At 41.4% G+C, this 19079-nt stretch overlaps 3 non-coding genes across 3 annotated transcripts; all 3 read left to right on the top strand.

Moving 5' to 3' along the window:
* Nucleotides 1–82, top strand: trnal-uag (transfer RNA leucine (anticodon UAG)). Its single transcript has one exon. It is a non-coding gene; the product is annotated as a tRNA-Leu (tRNA).
* Nucleotides 83–3985: 3903 nt separating this feature from the next.
* trnaw-cca (transfer RNA tryptophan (anticodon CCA)) lies at nt 3986–4057 on the top strand. The gene has a single exon. It is a non-coding gene; the product is annotated as a tRNA-Trp (tRNA).
* Nucleotides 4058–5605: 1548 nt separating this feature from the next.
* On the top strand, nt 5606–5679 carry trnan-guu (transfer RNA asparagine (anticodon GUU)). Its single transcript has one exon. It is a non-coding gene; the product is annotated as a tRNA-Asn (tRNA).
* Nucleotides 5680–19079: the final 13400 nt, after the last annotated feature.

The raw sequence follows: 19079 nt of genomic DNA, 5'->3' as shown, positions 1-19079 counted from the left end.
GGTAGTGTGGCCGAGCAGTCTAAGGTGCTGGATTTAGGCTCCAGTTTCTCTGGGGGTGTGGGTTCAAGTCCCACTGCTGCCAAATGTTAGTATTTTAAGACCTGCAATACGATCAGTAAAAGCGCTTTTTGTTAGGCTGCGGGAAGTGTTTAGAGATAGACTTTCTAAAAGACAGGCTGTCAGCTTAACATCAAGGCAGAAAAAATATTTTGTTTTCTCAACAGAAATTCTCTTTGGCACGTTCAGCTTTATGTAGGGAACAACATCTGCCGAGATCACTTTTGAGGCAGTGCACATGATAGTGTTCCGGCAAGTACATTTAATATTGGCTGTGGTGGTGAGCCGCTTTTGTCTGTGAAACTTTTAATTCTTCACGCCGAATCGTTGGCAGGGGTAAAGCTTATTAAATCTTTGAACATAGCGCTCCATCAGAAATACTTTGTTCGTGATCAAAAGAGATCAGAGGATTAACTTCATGAATTCACATAGCATACCTTACAGGAAAGATTTAAAAGGGGAATTGATTGTGCTTCCTGATGTTGTTCCTGTGGTTTCTTTGGATACAAAGGTGAATGTTCTTTGACGTTCTGCTAGAGTATCCACTGGGTGGGCTTTATCAATTAGCTCGGATAGGTCATCAGTGCTCCGTCTCCGGAAAATAATCAGCACTGTCGTTTTTTCCTGTGCTGTCTTTTAAAACATATAAGATCACGAGTTTACAGATTTCTCAAAATAACAACTATACATTTTAACCCAGCGGTTAGCATTCCTTCAATCCAATAGTTTTACTCTGGGTAAAAAGCAGCGCAATATACAGAGAGATGATATTCAAATATTTCAACGTTCTTATTGGATTTCCTGTATGGAGATATCGCTCAGAATTCCTAATATGATTTTGAGTTCAGTTTTGCTTTACTACTTTCAGAGTCTTTCATTGACCTTGCTGAAGCAGAGAAGTGACATAATCACAAATGCGACCTACCTGTGCTGCTGTTTCTGGTTAATAATGATTATTGCGAGGAAAAAAAAAACAGCTCCTTGCATTAAGAGCAAGAGCAACCAACGCGCTCTCTTGTTGAGTTGGTTTTTTTCCGTGGTACTCTTCCTCAGATGCAAAGTTATTTGGCGAGCAAGGACCTCTGAGAAGGAGCCTGAATCCGTCAAGAACTCTGAAATTCTAATATCACATTACCGTCTTGTGTAGCTCAGTGGTAGAGTGCATGTTTTTCATGTATGAAATCCCTGGCATCTTGAGATATCTTATATTGTTGTGCTCACATCGCAATCTTCTGTTGAGTGAGAACTCTTTGCTCGTGTTCATAGAGAGCCAGGTTTACACAATTAAATTCAGTCACACACAAAGTGCTACAGTGTTGCTCTGCTGTTTTAAATGTACCTCCAAAGCATTTCGTTCTGTTAACTACCAAATGATTTGAACTAATTTTACGTCATATTCAGGAAATCCAGAGAAGGTCATCAGACTTTTAGTGGCTGTTGAAGAAAACACCTGTTGAATCTCACCAGGGATTTCTTGAGAGATCATTCAGCGAGCGAGTCCTCCCTCTGGACTCCAAACATTTTGGGTTAAACTGTTATCCACATACTCTAACGAAGAGAAATGTTAGTGTCTTCCGGTGTGTGAGCCCATTTCTAAAAAAAAAGTTATATAAATTGAATTGTTCTACTTTTTAGGCTTGCATAGTCTTATTAATATTTCAGTTAAATCTTTTTTTCTGTAGTAACATCAGTTGATATTAATATTAGTCCTGATTTATAATTTTTTGTCATGGTTGATCATGGTTGTAGCAGAGAAGCTACCAAAACTGGTAATGTTCATATAATGTGTAATGCAATAGCAGCATTTTGGGTTGAAAACAAAAAGTATATCTTGGTATGAATCCTAACACTTCATAGGCAGCGTTCTAGGACTTCTCGCTTCAGATAAAGTTGTCAATACATCATAGATTTCTACTCAATCAATATCAGCAGTGTTATCGCTACCGAACGCTAAATATAGATCCTGGCAATACTTCGTGAGATCTTCGTAAGAAAATCCAAAATACTACGGAAGGAATCAAATTTATATGTTTCTTTGGATCGAGAATATGATCATTATGAGATTCAAAACATGCCTGTCTTTTCTTTTTTCGAGGACAAATGGATTATTGAGGTGTAAAGATGGGTTCAAAACCAAAATCACCTGCTATGGCTGCTGTTTCTTCAAATCCTTCAACTGATCATCGATATCGAGGAATAATATATAGTTTCTTCAAATCCTTCAACTGATCATCGACATAGAGAAATAATATTATACAAATTGTGGTTTTCTGTTAATTGCCAATTTGACTGTAATTACATCTTCGTTTACAGATGTCTTGCATGTATCACAAGGTATAATAGTCGCCGTGCGTCCTCAGTTAAAATGTACGACAAAAGTACAACATTTATGGTTACATCCATATTAAAATGAAGGTAAATATACCAAGATATTAAAATACAATTGTACAGTCCTAACTTAATAATGCCTGTGAAGTTTTCCAACAAATCCGAACTGTAATTTTGAAATATTATAGCTGAGAATGAAAAGAGAGTACAAAGATCAAATTCAATGAGTGAAAATGCACCAGTAGTTCTCTAAACTCAGTTTCTTCCCTGAAATGACTTGCTTGTGAAGCACCAAGCAGCCTTGAATGGATCGCAGAAATCAAATATACAGTACAGATGGATTCAGAGTGTGCTTTCCAACTTTTGTGCAACATTTTCCTTTGATAGGGCGGAGTTGTCTTCACAATCTGGGTTAAATAAAAAGGAGTGATGTCAGTGTTAAACAGCTTTCCTTCTTGGGGAACAACGGTTGTGTTCCATATTTCTAATTATTTTGGTTTCAAGATCGCAATTTAGTGTGAAACAAAAGCCAGCTGGATAAGCTTTATTAATTTCCCTCACGGGATCAATAAAGTATCTACAGTATCTATAAATCTCTTACACGTCATTTACAATGGCCTTTCAACTAATAGCCCGTGCAGGGATCAAACCCTAGCTGTTGGTACAGTACGAGTTGCGTAAGGCTCTGTAACGCGCAGATGAGAAACTAACCTCTGCTTCTTCATTATATACACAGTGAGCTATATATGCAATATATATGCCTAAAGAACTGGACAATCAACTGAAGGACCTCAACTGGATGGCCGTACACAAGAGACTGGCCACCAGAGAGGTCCTCTACAGACACTCGCTTACCAGGAACCCGCATTGCCCCCGGGACACGTGTTTCATCGAGGAGACTCAGAAGCACGTGTTCTGAAGCTGCCCCTTCGCCAAGGCGGTGTGGGGCAGAATGGACAACACCATGCAACTCCTGGGGACGGGTGCGGTGCTCAGTTACCAGTACATTCTGCTGGGGCTGGCACCTACCGGATTGGACAAGGGGACGCAGTTCCTGATGTGGCTGCTGCTGTCCCTCACTAAAAAAGGCCTGTGGGACTCCGTAAAATTTCCAGAGATTCATTTATTTTTCAAGGAAAATCACCAACAGCGGCCGAGATCTACTGGAGTTTTTTCATTCTATACTGCGATTTCTGAAGGGTACCCTGTGAAAATACAAGTTTTGACGAGAAGGGATGGACATATAATGTCAAAAGGCTTGGGGAATTGAACTTTAAGGTGAAGACTGCAGGTTCAGTAGCAGCAGAACCTGATCAGTATCAGTTGACTCCGATATACTTTGAAAATGAACTTGGGGATTTAGAGACAGACGTGCTACCGTTGCACCATGGGGTACTTAATTTAAAAAAAATAGGAAAAAAAATCAGTGTTCCTGGATCTGTAATTGAGAACAACATCTACACAAGAGCTGCGCAGGAAGAATAAAATGTGGTCTGGGATGAAGAGACTCTCTTCGGAAGAGCGGCGCTCTTCACAGGAGATTTTTTTTTTGTGAAGCTGATTTGTGTCCTTTGGGGAATTCAAAGGCGCTGATTGTTGTGACCTCGTGGCGCAACGGTAGCGCGTCTGACTCCAGATCAGAAGGCTGCGTGTTCAAATCACGTCGAGGTCAGCTGTTAATTTTTCAGGTTCTGCTGGTCCTGAACACGGAATTCACACCATGCAGTTGAGTTCTATCTGTACACCACATAGATAATCTAAACAAAACAGAGCAGTACAGGACACGCAGTGTGGAGCTCACACAGGCTTACAGTCTCCAGCATTGGAGTGGAGGGGAAAAAAAGAACTTTGTTTTTTTTTTGAAGAGAAAAGGCACAGTTCACATCTGCTTAACATCACGTCCAACTTTAGAGACAGCTACATCAGAAAATGGAATCCCGGAAGTTTCAGATAACTTTTTTTAGTACAGGTTCAAGCAAACCTGAAAGTTAATGAGTTTCCGGACACTTTTGTTTAATTAAAAAGTGTCTGAAGCCTGAAAATGTAATTTGGAAAAAAAACCCGCTATTGGACATTAGCAGGTGCTTTTTGTAACGATTTGCTACTTCATGCTGGAAAACAAAGGAAACAGACCCAACGTTTACTTTCAGGTGCGGTTCATCACATAATATACATGTATTACTGAGGAGTTTGAATAAAATTTACACGAGCCAGGTAGAAGTCGAACCTACAATCTTATGATCCGAAATCAGACGCGTTGTTTATTAAACCGCTGGCATTTCACATGACCTGAATTCCCCCTTAGTGTGCTCAGCGCCGCTACTAGTAACGCACCGCTCCGTCTCAAATTTCAAAGTGAGAAACATGTGTTTTCTGATTTTTTATGAGTTTTAAAATATAACCTCTTTAAATCAGACAAGGGGTTTATATTTCGCATTGAAATTCCGATTGATTGAGAATTCAAAGAAAGACTGTTTTCTTCCACAGCACCGTATAATTATCACATCCAACAGACTCTCCAACCTCGGTGGGTGAGCAATTGCTCCGATTAATTAGGTGACGTATCATGTTAAATCACTTCTTCTCAACACAACATTTCCTGGTGCACGTTTTCTCGATGAAAAAAAGACATTTTTCCCTTGCACGATTTCTCGTTTTTTATCAAAGCGTACAGAAATAAAAAAGAAGAAATAGTGTCGCAAAAGAACTCTGTCGCCCTTGGGAGATGTCAAACGCATTGGACATGAAAAATGCCAGATAAAAGCCAGTTCTCTTCGTTTCTCAGTGTCGGGGCTGCTATGTAAAAGAGGCAATTTGCTCTGAGCGCAGGTTCAGCGCTTACTGAACGCAGATGTCTTAGAGCGGTGTGTCCAAGTGGCTGTAAAAGGTGACGGCTGTCCTGTCACCGTCGCTTAGTTGGTTAAAGCGCTTCTCTGTTAAACAAAAGAACCGAGATTCAAATCCCAGCCGTGTCTTTCTTCCTATCTTGTAGTACAGAACGTACCATTTTGGGCACTCACAAAGGGCTTGATTTCGTTAAATGCATGTGTTCATCTCCTTTCTGGAAAACTTGTTTTTGATGAAATTCACACAGCTTGCGAAAAATGAAATTCAATTCTTGGTTATCAGTGCAGAAGAAATATTACCGGTTGGCAAAATAAACGGTAAGAGATTTTTTTTAACCAAAAACGTGTGATTCGAGAGAAGAACCTGCCAGTCAGTCTCTGTGGCGCAATCGGTTAGCGCGTTCGGCTGTTAACCGAAAGGTTGGTGGTTCGAGTCCACCCAGGGACGGGATTCTTTTGCGATGTAAACGTTGTCTTCAGTCGATTGGATTTCTCAGCGAAGCCATAACCATTTTAATATTTGCAGGAACTGCGAGTGTTTAACACGTGTCAGGGAAACCGGGAAATGTCCAATAATGCCCAACATCGCAACTCCCCAGAAAACCATATTCACCCAAGAAAAATTATCGTCGAATCGTCATTTATACTCCAGTTGAATCCTCTGCTGAAATATTTTAAAAATACAATGCAGGTTTGTTTGAGAACTTGACAAGCATTGTTACGATAGCACTGTGCAGTTGGATTTTGATATTTTGACATATTTACCTTAATTTTAAACATAAATACTATACAGTCTATTGTAATTTTAAAATATGTTAGCTGAGGATGCAAAGGGGTGAAAGGGAAAGGTCAGAGGGTATAGTAACAACAAGGTTAGGATTGGTGGAGGTGGTAGGGGTGTTGATGGTTTTTCTCTGTAGAGGATGATTGAGTTTTTTATCCTTCTCTGAAGTGAGAAATTGGAAGAGTTAGGAGTTGAGGGATCTGATGAGGTTAATTATAAAAGGAAGTTGATGTGGAGCTGTTAGCCGTAAAACTTCCTAACGTCTTTGGTTGTCATCAAAGATAAACTGCAGTAAGTAAAGATAAAGAAAATTATCTTTGCTTACTGCCCTGTCTTTCTCACACCTGAAGAAGGCTCCACGGCCAACACGTTATGTTTCCTTTCTTCTCTTTTCAGCATGGAATAATCCTTTAATTTTTCCTTTGCAGCCTACGCATGCTGACCCACCTGATATATAACATTCCTATAATCACAACTATGAATGTCCACTGTGGGTATTTTTTCCATTATTATTTATTTTGGCATTGAAGCATATTTGATGTAATACCGAAGTGTCATAATCACTGAAAAACATATTTTATCATTTAGAAAGGATTAAAAAAATATAAATCACTTTGAATTGCATTTAGCCTGTTCTGATCTAGGTTTTCTATATACTTTAACATGCCATGTTCAGAATGTCACAACGCAGAAATGCAACAGTGAAGTGTCGTAATTACAAATGTTCGTGATGAGTGATTTTGTCTCTCTTACCTTAGTGTCGGAATACAAAGATGTTTTGGTAACGAGGAAGGAGGGAAAAAGTAAATCAGCAGAAGGGGTGCTATTTTGTTGACTATAAATCCTCACATGCCATGTTCAGAGGGTCATATTTAAAAAAAATGGTACAGTAAATTTTCTTATACTTCATGATTTTCATAATTTGTTACATTGTGTCTCACACCTTTGTATCCGAATTCTGAGATGTTTTTTTCTAAACAGGGGCCATAGCAATACAACAGAAAGAGCAATTAGCTTTTCCCAATGAATTCTCTCATGCCATGTTCAGAGGGTCATATTTTAAAAATGGTACAGCAACATTTCCTGAAGTTCAGGATTTTGACAGTCTGTTACATTATGTCTCACACCTCAGTGGCAGAATTGTGAGACGATTTTATAATCAGGAGGGAGGGTCAAAGCAATAAGCAGAAAGTGTCATCACCCTTTGCTCATCCTCAGTTAACCATATATTCTCATATGCCATGTTCTAAATGTCCAATTGAAAACTGCTATAATAACATTTCTTGCAAAATGCAAGATTTTGCGACTTTGAGAATTCACGTTTTGCCTTTGTCTTATTTACTTGTTGTCTAACATGCCAGTTTGTGTTATTGTGAGTTTTGAAAATTGGTTTTCGATTTTCTGAAATGTGTTTCATACAAAAATGCAATTTGGATAATCATTACTTACATATTCCCCTTTACTGAGGATATGTGCAGTAATCCACTCGGATTAGTATTTTTAAAAATGACTATAGAGAGCCATCTACAGGCGAAAGGCGGCATAACATCACAGCAGCAGCATTTAAGGTGGAACAAAAAACGCGAATAAGAAGCTGGCGAATAAGCAGCCAACTTCAGCCTCGTTAATGCAATAGGATTGGGTGAGGTAGAAAAATATTTCTTCCTCTGAATCCTAACATTTATGTAGGTGTTCTAGGACTTCTCGCCTCAGATAAAGCTGCCAATACATCACTTATTTCTACTCCATCAATATCAGCAGTGTTATCAGTACTGAGCCCTAAGTGTAGGTCCTGTCATCATATACAAACTTGAACTTATGGACTGCATTCACCTGATAAAATCTGATAAAATTAAAAAAAATAGGAAACAAATTTGCATGTTTTTCTCAGATCCAGAATAGCATCATCATGAGACTCAAAACAGACCTGTTTTTAATTCTTTCCAGGAGGAAAGATTATTCAGATGCAAGCATGGGTCCAAAATCAATGTACTCACCTATCGCTGTTGCTTCTTCAAATCCATCAACTGAATGTCGATATTGAGGGATGATATCATACAACTTTTGGTTTTTTTTTATAGCAAATTTTATTAAAATATGAGCCTCTATTATAGTTGTCTTGGATGTTTCGCAAGGTATAATAAACCCCCTTGTGCCCTCCGCTAAAATATTATTAAATACAAAAATCTTTATATATATATAGAACAGCATTTATGGTTACATGTATATTAAAATTAAGATAAATATACAAAAGTATTAAAATAGAAATGTACAGTCCTAACATAATCATGCTGTCCAACTGTCTTTTTTGCTTTTTAAGTTCTCCAACAAATCTGTGTTGTAATTTTAAATATTTTAACTAAGGGTGCAACGAGAGTATAAATGAATTCTCCCGCCAGCCATTTGAAGGTCAAAGTCCATGGCTGAATACGATTCCCTTGAATGTTGGCCATGACTGGTCATTCCTAGTGATAATGACTAATGTACTCAATTGTTTACTTGTTGTAGTTCGCCACACAAAACAACTGCATTTCCTGCAAATATCAAGTGGGTTAAGGTTTTACTAAGAAATCCAATTATCTCCAATAATGAGAAATGGGCTCGAACCACTAACCTTTCAATTAACAGCTCCCAGAGACTCACGTGCATCCCTTTTCTCTATTTGCAAGCTTTTGGTAAAAAAAAAGACTTTATTCTTGCCAGCCTGTGATATTTGTTTTGCACTGCTAAGCAAGATCTGTGTTTCATCTTTCGCAAGCTGTATGAATTTCATGAAAAGCAAGTTGTTCTAGAAAGAAAATGAAAACATGCATTTAACAAAATCAAGCCACACGTGATCATCCATAGTGATACATTCTATAAGACAAGACGGGAAGAAAGGCAACACTGGGATTTGAACTCAAGATCTCCTGTTTAATAGGAAAACGCATTAAACAAATCAGCCAAAGTGCTGTCAGAGTATTAACATCATGTCTGATGTCAGTGATTGCAGCTGACGAGGAGGATCGCTGGAGGACAGTTCACTGTGAACAAGTCAGCCCGCATAATGAGGGGAAGAGACCAGCCTCTGTGATGCACTATAGAGTTACACTAACCTTCTGCCCTACTGTTCTCTGCTGCATTCTACCCTAGCAGATAAATATTGATTTCCATGCGTGTAAGGTTTCTTTTTTTTGTCAAATATTTTCAAGCATATTTTTGCTGTTGAAAATAAGTGGTTTGTGGTTTTGAGTGTTGTGTTCCTCTTCCCTTAGTGTCACCCAAAATGATACATTGTGCTTTGGCAATTCTTCAGGCTATAGTGTTTAGAGGAGCTCAGTTGAATTAGTTTGCATAGATAAAGTATTTATTTTCCTTTTAATCCTTTAAAGCATATTACATTGTCAATACATTGTATCTTTCTTCCTACTAATTGTCATCATTTTTTTCTGGCTTGATCTCGTAATCAGATATTTCAGAATCTTCCTTAAAAACTAGTAAAAGAAGTGGGACACATTCATGCACACTAAAAAATACGAAAGGGTAGCAGGACACAGTAACCACCAAACATCTTGTAGATTGAATGAATGTGCCTAAAATATTTCAGTACTTTAGAGGGTTCTGCCATTTTAGATGTTGTACTGTGCCTGTCTGATTGATCAAACGTGTCATTTAAATCTCCCATCATTTCTATATCAGTCTGAAGGCCTTGCAGTAAAGATTGCAATTCATCCCAAAATGCCAAGTTTCCCACTGATGATACGTACAAAGAAATTAATGTACATTTTCCCCCAAAATCAACCAATTTAAAAATCAAATGCATCCCTCCTCATCTGCAGTTGGAGAGAATAATGTCAGAATAAATACAGGTTTAAAAGTCAGGAGCATTGATAGTCCTATTTAAAAATTTTGCTAAAATGCTCACAATATATTAAAAAAGTTCTATAAAATGCAAATATAATTAAAACATATTAAAACAAGGTAAAAAGAAATGATACACAGTTATAAAGATCAGGAATTATCAATTTGAAGTTACAATCCACTTACAATATGCCAAAAATGGCAAGAATATGTAAAACAGGTGTATAATTTTCTTTTTAAATAAAACAAGTTAAAAATAAATACTAAATACTTTTAAAATTCAGGAATGTGATTGGTCAGATGCTTACGATGAGTGTTGTTGGTGTTTCGTGTGATTTAGCGAATTGAAAAAATATTAAATTTAAAAACGGCAATAGCTCGTATGAAAAAATAGTTCGTAAGTATCTTTGTTGTAACAGCTGCGCCAGAACTAGTGTATTCATATTCAGCAGAAAATTACCTGAACTTGACTGGTTTATATTCAGTTATGTGCATTGGGAACAAAAGGGAGACTTACTGTACGTGGCTTTTATTAGGTTTTATGAATCAGAAAATGTATTTTTACACGTTTATGCCTACGAGCAGAAATAACTTCCTGCTTTCAGCGCTTTTATTGTTTCTGCTTGTAACCTCGAACAGAGAAACCCAGTACTGACTCACAGAAACGCCCCGGGGTTTCTGTGTTTCTGGGATTTAAGAGGGATGTATGAAGACAGTAGAGGGGAGTTTGTTTGTTTTTTTTTTCCCCGCTGTAGAAGGCGGTGTGACGAGTCTGGAGGGAGGAGACGCACATTCCGCACTGGGAGCGCAGAGCAATTAGTTTCACCTGCAGCTCGCCGAGTCCTGTTCTATATAACCGCTGAGCCCGGATACACAGAGTCTCCAGCCAGTGTTGGAGACGCACAATGTCAATAGTTTTTTTTTAAGCAAAAGCCGGGGTTCTTTCGCTATTATTATTAGTGGATTATTTGAGTTAGTGGTTACTGAGCTAGACCGGCGCGAATAGCGCTTCTATTTCTTTTCTCTGCTCAAACACTGCTGGGCAAAGCTTAAATTAAAACCCTTTTTCTGAAACATTGAGTGTGAGGGGTAACAGGTGGAGGTAGTCCGTATCGAGGTCACCGGGGGGGGTACTCCTGTCTCCCCAGATGACACTTTTTATTTTTAAGATAAATGCGAGATAAACAACGTTTGTTTGAAACCGCTCCACAAATTTTCTCACATGCACGTATTCTCCAATATCACCACAACAAAACCATAAAGTTTGTTTCCACAGACATGACACTATTATGCAATAAACCAATAAATTAATGAACTAGCAGAATCCCAATAAAAACACCCGGCCACCTGGCCAGCCCAGCATGTCAATATCATACATTTTACCAACAAAACCGCAAAAGCAAAAAACAGCAAATATATATATATATATCCCATGTTTTTACCTTATTCTGGAGCATGATATATATCCAAAATAACCCAGACTAGTTTATCTCAAGAGCTAGAGACTAGTAAACGTTATTGATTACTAATAAATGTTTGAAGAACGAGCGCCAGAAATAAGGCGATTTGATTGGTAAAAACCGCTGTCATTCATTGTATTTTAAGCCATTCAGAGGCCTTAGGGGGTGAGACTTCCTCTGGAAGCTTCAGGCTGCATTTTTAGCTGTCAATCATTGACTCAGAAGGGATAATCAATCAGTTTTTTATCAGTTTCTTATCAGTGCTCCTTTTTTTCCACACCAGAAGGCAACTCTGAGGTTTTGTTTTCATTGCATAACAGCAGATAAAGGCTCTCTAGCAGTGTCTAAAGGTTTTTATAGCAATTGCAATGGTTTTTATTCTTATTTTCAATATTTTATTAATTTATTAATGTCATTCCAGGTCCAGTCTTCACAAAACATGATGTAGAATTTTTTCTAATTGATCAATTTGTCCCAGATTTTTATCCAAGCTAGTAGTTACCTAGAGGTTTTCAAATCATTCCCAGGCCCTTGACATGCATATAGTTGATAAATCTGACCTCTGAAGACCAAAAATACATGTTTGCCAGCTGTTTTTTTGGGGTTTTTTCATATGTTTGTCTGCTGAGTGGACACATTAAGAAATATAAGAAATTAAACTATTCACACTCAAAGCCAAGAGGGCTAGCTTCAATTTAAGACCTGAACCAGGCTCCTGCTATGTTCTGCCGCAGAGATATAACATATGTTTAAGGGGGAGGAAATTCCAGGCAGACATTGTCTGAATATGTCAATGTTGTTAAGTGGTTAAAGCCCAAATGAAGGGCTGTTTTGGATGAAAGCAGTAGATTTGGGTCTGATCAAGCTCGTTACTGACCTCACTCACGCAAACTCCATACGCAGTATTCGGGACTACGTGCGATAAAGAGAAGAGTGCCCCCTTCTGATATATCAAGAATACACATAACTATGGAAGCCCGTCTCGCCAGGGAGTGAAAAAAACCGCGCTATGGTATCTCATATTTGCAACTTCGAAATTATCCCCATTTAACTGTCTGTTCAAGTTCAAGTTCAAGTTTATTGTCATTACACTCATATACATGGTATATGGTATAACGAAATGCTATTTAGCTAGCTCTCGGACATAAGTAGTACAAAGAGAAAAAAACAACAACAACAACAGTACAATTGTTTAGCAAAAGAAAGACAGAGACAACAGGCAGTGTGCAAAAAACAACAACAGACGATGTGCAAAACAACAAAAAGGTAAAAGGTTACGTGCAAAAATATGCATCAACAGAATAAAATAAAGGGATAGAAATTATGGGGAATGAGCTTTTGACATGTATGGTAGAGGTAGATTTTCAATGTGTGTCTGGGTTTTTGGTAAGAAAGAAAGGAATCAGGCACTGTGAGGTTCAGATCATAGGTGAGAGGTGAGGTGAGAGTGAGAGTGAGAGAGGCTGGGAATTTAACAGTTTGATAGTGCAGGGGTAAAAACTGTCTCTGTCTGGTAGTCCGGGCCCGAATGCTCCGGTACCGTTTTCCAGATGGTAGCAGATCATAAAGTCTGTAGCTGGGGTGTGTGGGGTCTTTGATAATGCTTAGAGCTTTCCTCAAGCACCGTCTGTCATAAATGTCCTGGATAGATGGGAGGGTAACCCCAGTGATGGACTGGGCAGTTTTCACCACCCGCTGTAGGGCTTTGCAGTCAGCAGCACTGCAGTTGCCATACCACACTGTGATGCAGCCTGTCAGTGTGCTTTCTGTAGTGCATCTGTAAAAGTTAGTGAGGATCTGGGGACATGTCTTAACCTTCTTCAACCGTCTTAGGAAGTACAGGCGCTGTTGTGCTTTCTTGATCAGACAGGTGGCATTGAGAGACCATGTGAGGTCCTCGGTGATATGGACGCCAAGGAATTTAAAGTTACTGATCCTTTCCACTTCAGTCCCATTGATGTGGATAGGGGCATGTATGGTTTGCAGTTACCTGAAATCAACGATCAGCTCCTTGGTTTTGCTGACGTTGAGGGTGAGGTTGTTGTCATCACACCACGTTGTAAGGAGATTGACCTCCTCCCTGTAGGCCCTCTCATCATTGTCTGTGATCAGACCTACAACTGTGGTGTCATCGGCAATCTTGATGATGAAGTTGGTGTTATGTTTGGCCTTACAGTCGTGGGTGTAGAGGGAGTAGAGCAATGAACTAAGCACACACCCCTGGGGGACCCCAGTGTTCAGAGTTAGTGTGCCGGAGGTGTGGTTTCCAAGCCTGCCAGCCTGAGGTCTGCCTGTCAGAAAGTCCCGAATCCAGTTGCAGAGGGTGGTGTTGAGACCCAGTGCACTGAGTTTCTTGACTAGTTTCTCTGGGATGATAGTGTTAAAAGCTGAGCTGAAGTCGATGAATAGTAGTCTTGTGTATGTGTTCTTTTTGTCCAGATGGGATAGGGCAGTGTGTATGGCAATGGAGATTGTGTCATCTGTGGATCTGTTGGACCGGTAGGAAAACTGGTACGGGTCCACTGTGTTTGGAATGGTGTCCTTAATGTGCTTCATGACCAGCCTCTCAAAGCACTTCATGATGACAGGTGTTAGTGCCACTGGTCGGTAGTCATTAAGACATGTCACTGTGGTTTTCTTTGGTATTGGGATGATGGTGGTTGTCTTGAAGCAGGTGGGGACTACGGCTTGGGCCAGAGACATGTTGAAAATGTCTGTGAATAGACATTTGATTGGCGCAGGCTTTGAGAAAGCGACTGGGTATGCCGTCGGGTCCTGCAGCCTTGCGTGTGTTCACTTTTAGCAGAGATCTCCTCACTTCATCTGCAGACAGTGAGAGCAGCTGGTCAGCTGCGGAGGGTGCAGTTCTGATGACTGGTTCTGTGTTGTTGGCTTCAGACCGAGCATAGAAGGTGTTGGAGATGAGACTAGATGGGTCTTGTATCGGCCGAGAGATAACCCAGAGCCCACACATCCATCGTGACTTCCAGAGCACATCCGACCCAACCCTGAAGTTGAGAAGAGCTGGGGAAGGAATGATGAATCTTCAGGACAGCCCCCAGGTCTGGCTTTTGACACCCAAATCTTTCAAATAAACAATCCAGGAGATTTCAGCTCCTTCAACTGCTTTCCTGTCTTATAGTTACCTTATCTTATCTTCTGGCTCTGTCCTCCTGTATTTAAATGGGCCGGGTGTTTGCTCAGTCTTGAACTGTATCTAACTGGTTTTCGAACTTCTTGATACCGTTTATGGGCCAGTGGGAGTGTCGGTTGCAGTGTGCATATTGATTTCACTCTGTGCTCAGGACCTCGCTCCAAAATCCGAGAACAATGAGCAGTTGTTTGAAACGCCCTGGGATTGTTAATGAGCACAGAGAGTCAGGACCTCGGTTTTACGTCTCATCCGAAGGACAGCACCTGTTTACAGTCCAGTGTCCCCCGTCACTATACTGGGGCATCAGGACCCACACAGACCACAGGGTGAGCGCACCCTGCTGGCCCCACTAACACCAGTCCATCACAATCAGACTCACACCAGAGCCCAGTTTTCCCAGAAGTCAATTAACCCCACCAGCCTGGCTTTGGACTGTGGGAGGAAACCGAACCGCCTGGAGGAAACTCATGCCAACACAGGGAGAACATGCAAACTCCACACAGACAGCCCTCTGAGTCAGGACCTCAGTTTTAAGTCTCAGCCGAAGGATGGCACCTGTTTAGTGTCCCCCGTCACTATACTGGGGCATTAGGACCCACACAGACCACAGGGTGAGCACCCCCTGCTGGCCCCACTAACACCTCTCTCAGCAGCAGCCTCAGCCTTCCCAGGAGTCTCCCCTCCAGGTACTGACCAGACTCACACCTGCTGAGCTCCAGTGGCTGCTGGCTATACAACACCCTGAAAGTCTGTGGATTTGAACCCAGGCTCTCATCGACCGCAAACCAGCACGCTACATACAAGCTACAGCACCACAAAGAACAATGGCACCTGGTGGGCTTGAACCACCAATCTTTTGACTAACAGCCAAAACTGCTAACCAAGTGCGCCACAGAGGCCCAGATCAATATGCTCCCAACGAGAACAGGAACAGAGGCAGGAAGAGGAAACAAAAGGCTGGAAAGCCGAATCGTTACACCTGAATGAGGCAACAGGCCGAAACCAGAAACATTTGCTTTGGGGAGTGGAGAGACAGAGTATCTGTGAGGTTTTTTAGGTTGGACATGCTTAATTTTCTGGATTTAGCTGGGATCTTTGTTGGGCAAGATGACGAGCCAAAAGGAATTCAGGGTTACAAGCACAGCGGGTCATCTGTCTGGCTCTTGGTCGGATGAGAGGGACAGCGACAGAAAGCACTCCCGCTTCTGACTGGGGAGAAATATCAAGGTTAGCTGCGAAAAGAGATCATTGCAGGACACGTATGCAAAATCCACTAACAGCGGATAACAAGCCTTGACGTTCTAAATGCATGAAACAGGCACTAATGCGGGCAGTATTTCTAAGGTGGGGGGAAAAAAGCTGTCTTAATCAAATCTTTCACATGGGGCTCAAAAGACAGGAGAGGATCGAGTGCGAGACTTAGATTCCTGGCTACAGATATTGTCTGGGGGCCTTTTACTTCTTAACGATCAACTTCGCTGCGCTTCAAGTGATATTAAACATCTTGGAGATGTTTTAAACCTTGCTCCTGATCTGTGGCTTTAGAAAACTAGCTCCTTCATTTTCATTATTGAATCTTTGCTTGAAATTCACTACTACAATTTATTCTGAAATCATGAGAACCCCTAGTATTGCACCCAGACCAGAGGCCACTTCCATTGTGTGGCTCGTGAAGATAGTTTTGTGCACATAACTGAGGTATGCCAAAACAAAGAGTTAGAATCATGTGTTTCTTTCATACAGTATGCTCAATTTATTTTTTGGGTTTTTACTTTGAATGCATGGAGTGGGTTGTGGCCACTACCTAAATATGAATTGCCGGTTCAAAGGCTTGTGGCTACAAGTAATGAAATGTGAAGAGTACTGTACGCATTGTTGTAACAGAAGGAATAAGGTTCTTGATCCCGAGATGAAGTAAAACAGATTAGTTTATTGCATGCAAGGAACAATAAAGCCAAAGTCTTGTTTCCCGCAAGAAACAACAAAACCGAAGTATTGTACCCCGTACTGGTACAAACTTTTGGGTTATATAGTGTCTTCTTCTCCATTTCTGATGTCACTCGGTCTGATGGTAAAGAGGGGGGTTCATGGTATTTGGCCAGTTTACGATGTCCTGACAAATGGTCAGTTTAAGATTACACCCAGGGGGGTTCCTTGCTCGCATCTGCAATCCTTATCAGTTAACCCCCTTTCCTGCCATAAACCCCAGCTTGTGACTTAGAAGTCTAAACCACATACAGAAAGGATTAAATTCAAACCCCCGTCTTCACATCTTTCTTCATTCCCCACTTATAAAATACAGCATACGTCAGTGTAGCCTATTTTATACATACAATGTCAGGGCAGATCTTTCCTTTCTAGGTGAACAGGTATGTATTGCCATGACATTTTACGTTCCATGGTTATAGCAAGATGTGATACATGTTTTTGTGCACGTGATGATTACAATTACACATATAAGCAAAACTATTCCTACAAATAAACACTGTAAAAAGGTTCCACCCCAGGCCCCAAACACAGACTTTACCCAAGACCCAATTCCCCAATTTTCAGTATAATAGTCCTGATATTTCTGTCCCTCATTGTAAATGTGTTGGGCCAGATCTGAGATGTGCTCAGAATTATCAGGAATATATGTGCAGCATTCAGTGCCAATTACTGCACAAGTTCCTCCTTGGGCCGCCAGTACATAATCTAAAGCTAGTCGGTTCTGCATGGCCACTGTTCTGAGGGCTACCATCTCATCATTAACAGCCTTCAGACTAGATGAGGTAGAATTTGCTAATTCCTCTAAAGTCGAGGCCATTTGAATTAACTCTTGACTCAGAAAGTTCATGCCAGCTTGTGGAAATATTATACCTAAATAATATTCCCAATCAGCCAATTTTCTTTGTGGTCTGTGGTTAGGTCCGAAGGGGCTGTGGGTTTGAACACGGATATGAGGAACCACATATCCTAAATAACATGAGCCAGACCACTGGGCTGGCAACCATGGGTAGGCTTGTTTTCCACAAATGAAGTATGTTCCGTTTGGCGCTCCCCATGCCTCTGAAAATAAGAAGCTTATACCGAATTGTGGGGTGTGCCGATCCCATCCTGGAATTTGGAAGGTAGAGGTGGATATATCTGCAGCGATGGTAAGGTTGCAACGACTCCATCCAACCAAGTGCAGACCATTAGTGTGCTGAAAACATATGTTTCCCTCACCTTCCTTATTTAGAGTCAGGTATGGTGGTGTATGGCTTCTGTTATACTTAGGAGCGTAAGAGCCTGTGAAACTCGTGGGCTCTAAGCCTCGCTCCTGTAGATATTGTAATGTTGTGCAAGTTAAAGTCGTGTTATGGCAACCCCCATAGTTTGTCATATTAAAATCTCCTATATTATCTCTCCAAATGATCATTCCTATGACTTCCTCGAGACGCCAAGGAATGGCCCTCATAGGAAGTCCTCCCTGTACATATTTGGGTAATGCGGCACACACCCAGCAGGCACTTTGGTTGGTTTTCTTAGCTGTCAGATAGGAGAGGCCTAAAAAGGAATTAATTCCATGTTCTCCTTTGTGGGAGAGATGATCATTAATCCCTGTGGAACATAGTCCTACAGCAACAATTATCGTTATTAACAGAAATGATTTCATTCTGAGTCTGTAACTGGGGATGAGGCTCGTCGGCAGTGTGACGCGTGGATCCAGCGATCTTTTCCTTCCACTCGAACCGCAGACTCGGTTGTCAACAGGATCTGGTAGGGTCCGTCCCACCTGGGCTGGAGAACCTGTGAGGGAAATTTCCTGATCCACACCCACTCTCCTGGGATGAGGTCGTGCCCTCCTTCAGGTGGTGGTCCCCACGCCTCCAGGACCTGCTCGCGGGCTCCTTGGGTGGCCTCTGTCAGCAACTTGCAATACTGTAACAGAGAATCAGTTAGTATACTCAAGCCTACTCTGTCATGTCCTGGAAAGTCACTCAGTCTCATGGGACGCCCCGTGATCACCTCAAACGGGCTCAGCCCCACTATTCGATTTGTCCAAGCCCGGATGCTGCACAGTACGGCGGGCAATGCATCCACCCAGGGGATCCCTCCCAGGTGGTACTTTGTCAATTTAGCTTTCAAAGTTCGGTTCACCCGTTCCACCATGCCGGAGGACTGCGGGTGATGAGGGCAATGCAGGTCCCATTTGATCCCTAGTAGGTCTGCCACCACCTGACACACTTTTCCAGTAAAATGTGTGCCCTGGTCTGAGTCTATGCGACACGGGAGTCCCCATCGGGGAATTACTTCTGTCACAAGATATTTGGCAGTTGTCTGCGCAGTCTCTCGTTTGACAGGGACAGGCTCCACCCATCTAGAAAACTGGTCCACCATCACTAGGAGGCCTGTTTTCCCTTTACAGGGTGGCAGTGAACAATAGTCTATTTGCCAGTGTCTAAAGGGCCCCTCGGGTGCAGGACGTCGAAGATTAGGAGCCCGAACCGGCGGTGCTCCAGAGGCTTTTTGGCACTCTCCACAGCGTTGTACCACATCAGCTGTGAAGGGTGTGAAGCCTGTGCCCACCCAGCTCTGAGCAAAGCGTCGAGTCATTTGGCTAACACCTGGGTGCCCTGTGGAGTGTA

The sequence above is a fragment of the Atractosteus spatula genome, chromosome 10 (assembly GCF_055471065.1).
Source record: "Atractosteus spatula isolate fAtrSpa1 chromosome 10, fAtrSpa1.hap1, whole genome shotgun sequence".
Taxonomy (NCBI): domain Eukaryota; kingdom Metazoa; phylum Chordata; class Actinopteri; order Semionotiformes; family Lepisosteidae; genus Atractosteus; species Atractosteus spatula.
The sequence above is the reverse complement of the archived record's forward strand: the minus strand, read 5'-3'. Positions and strand labels throughout refer to the sequence as shown.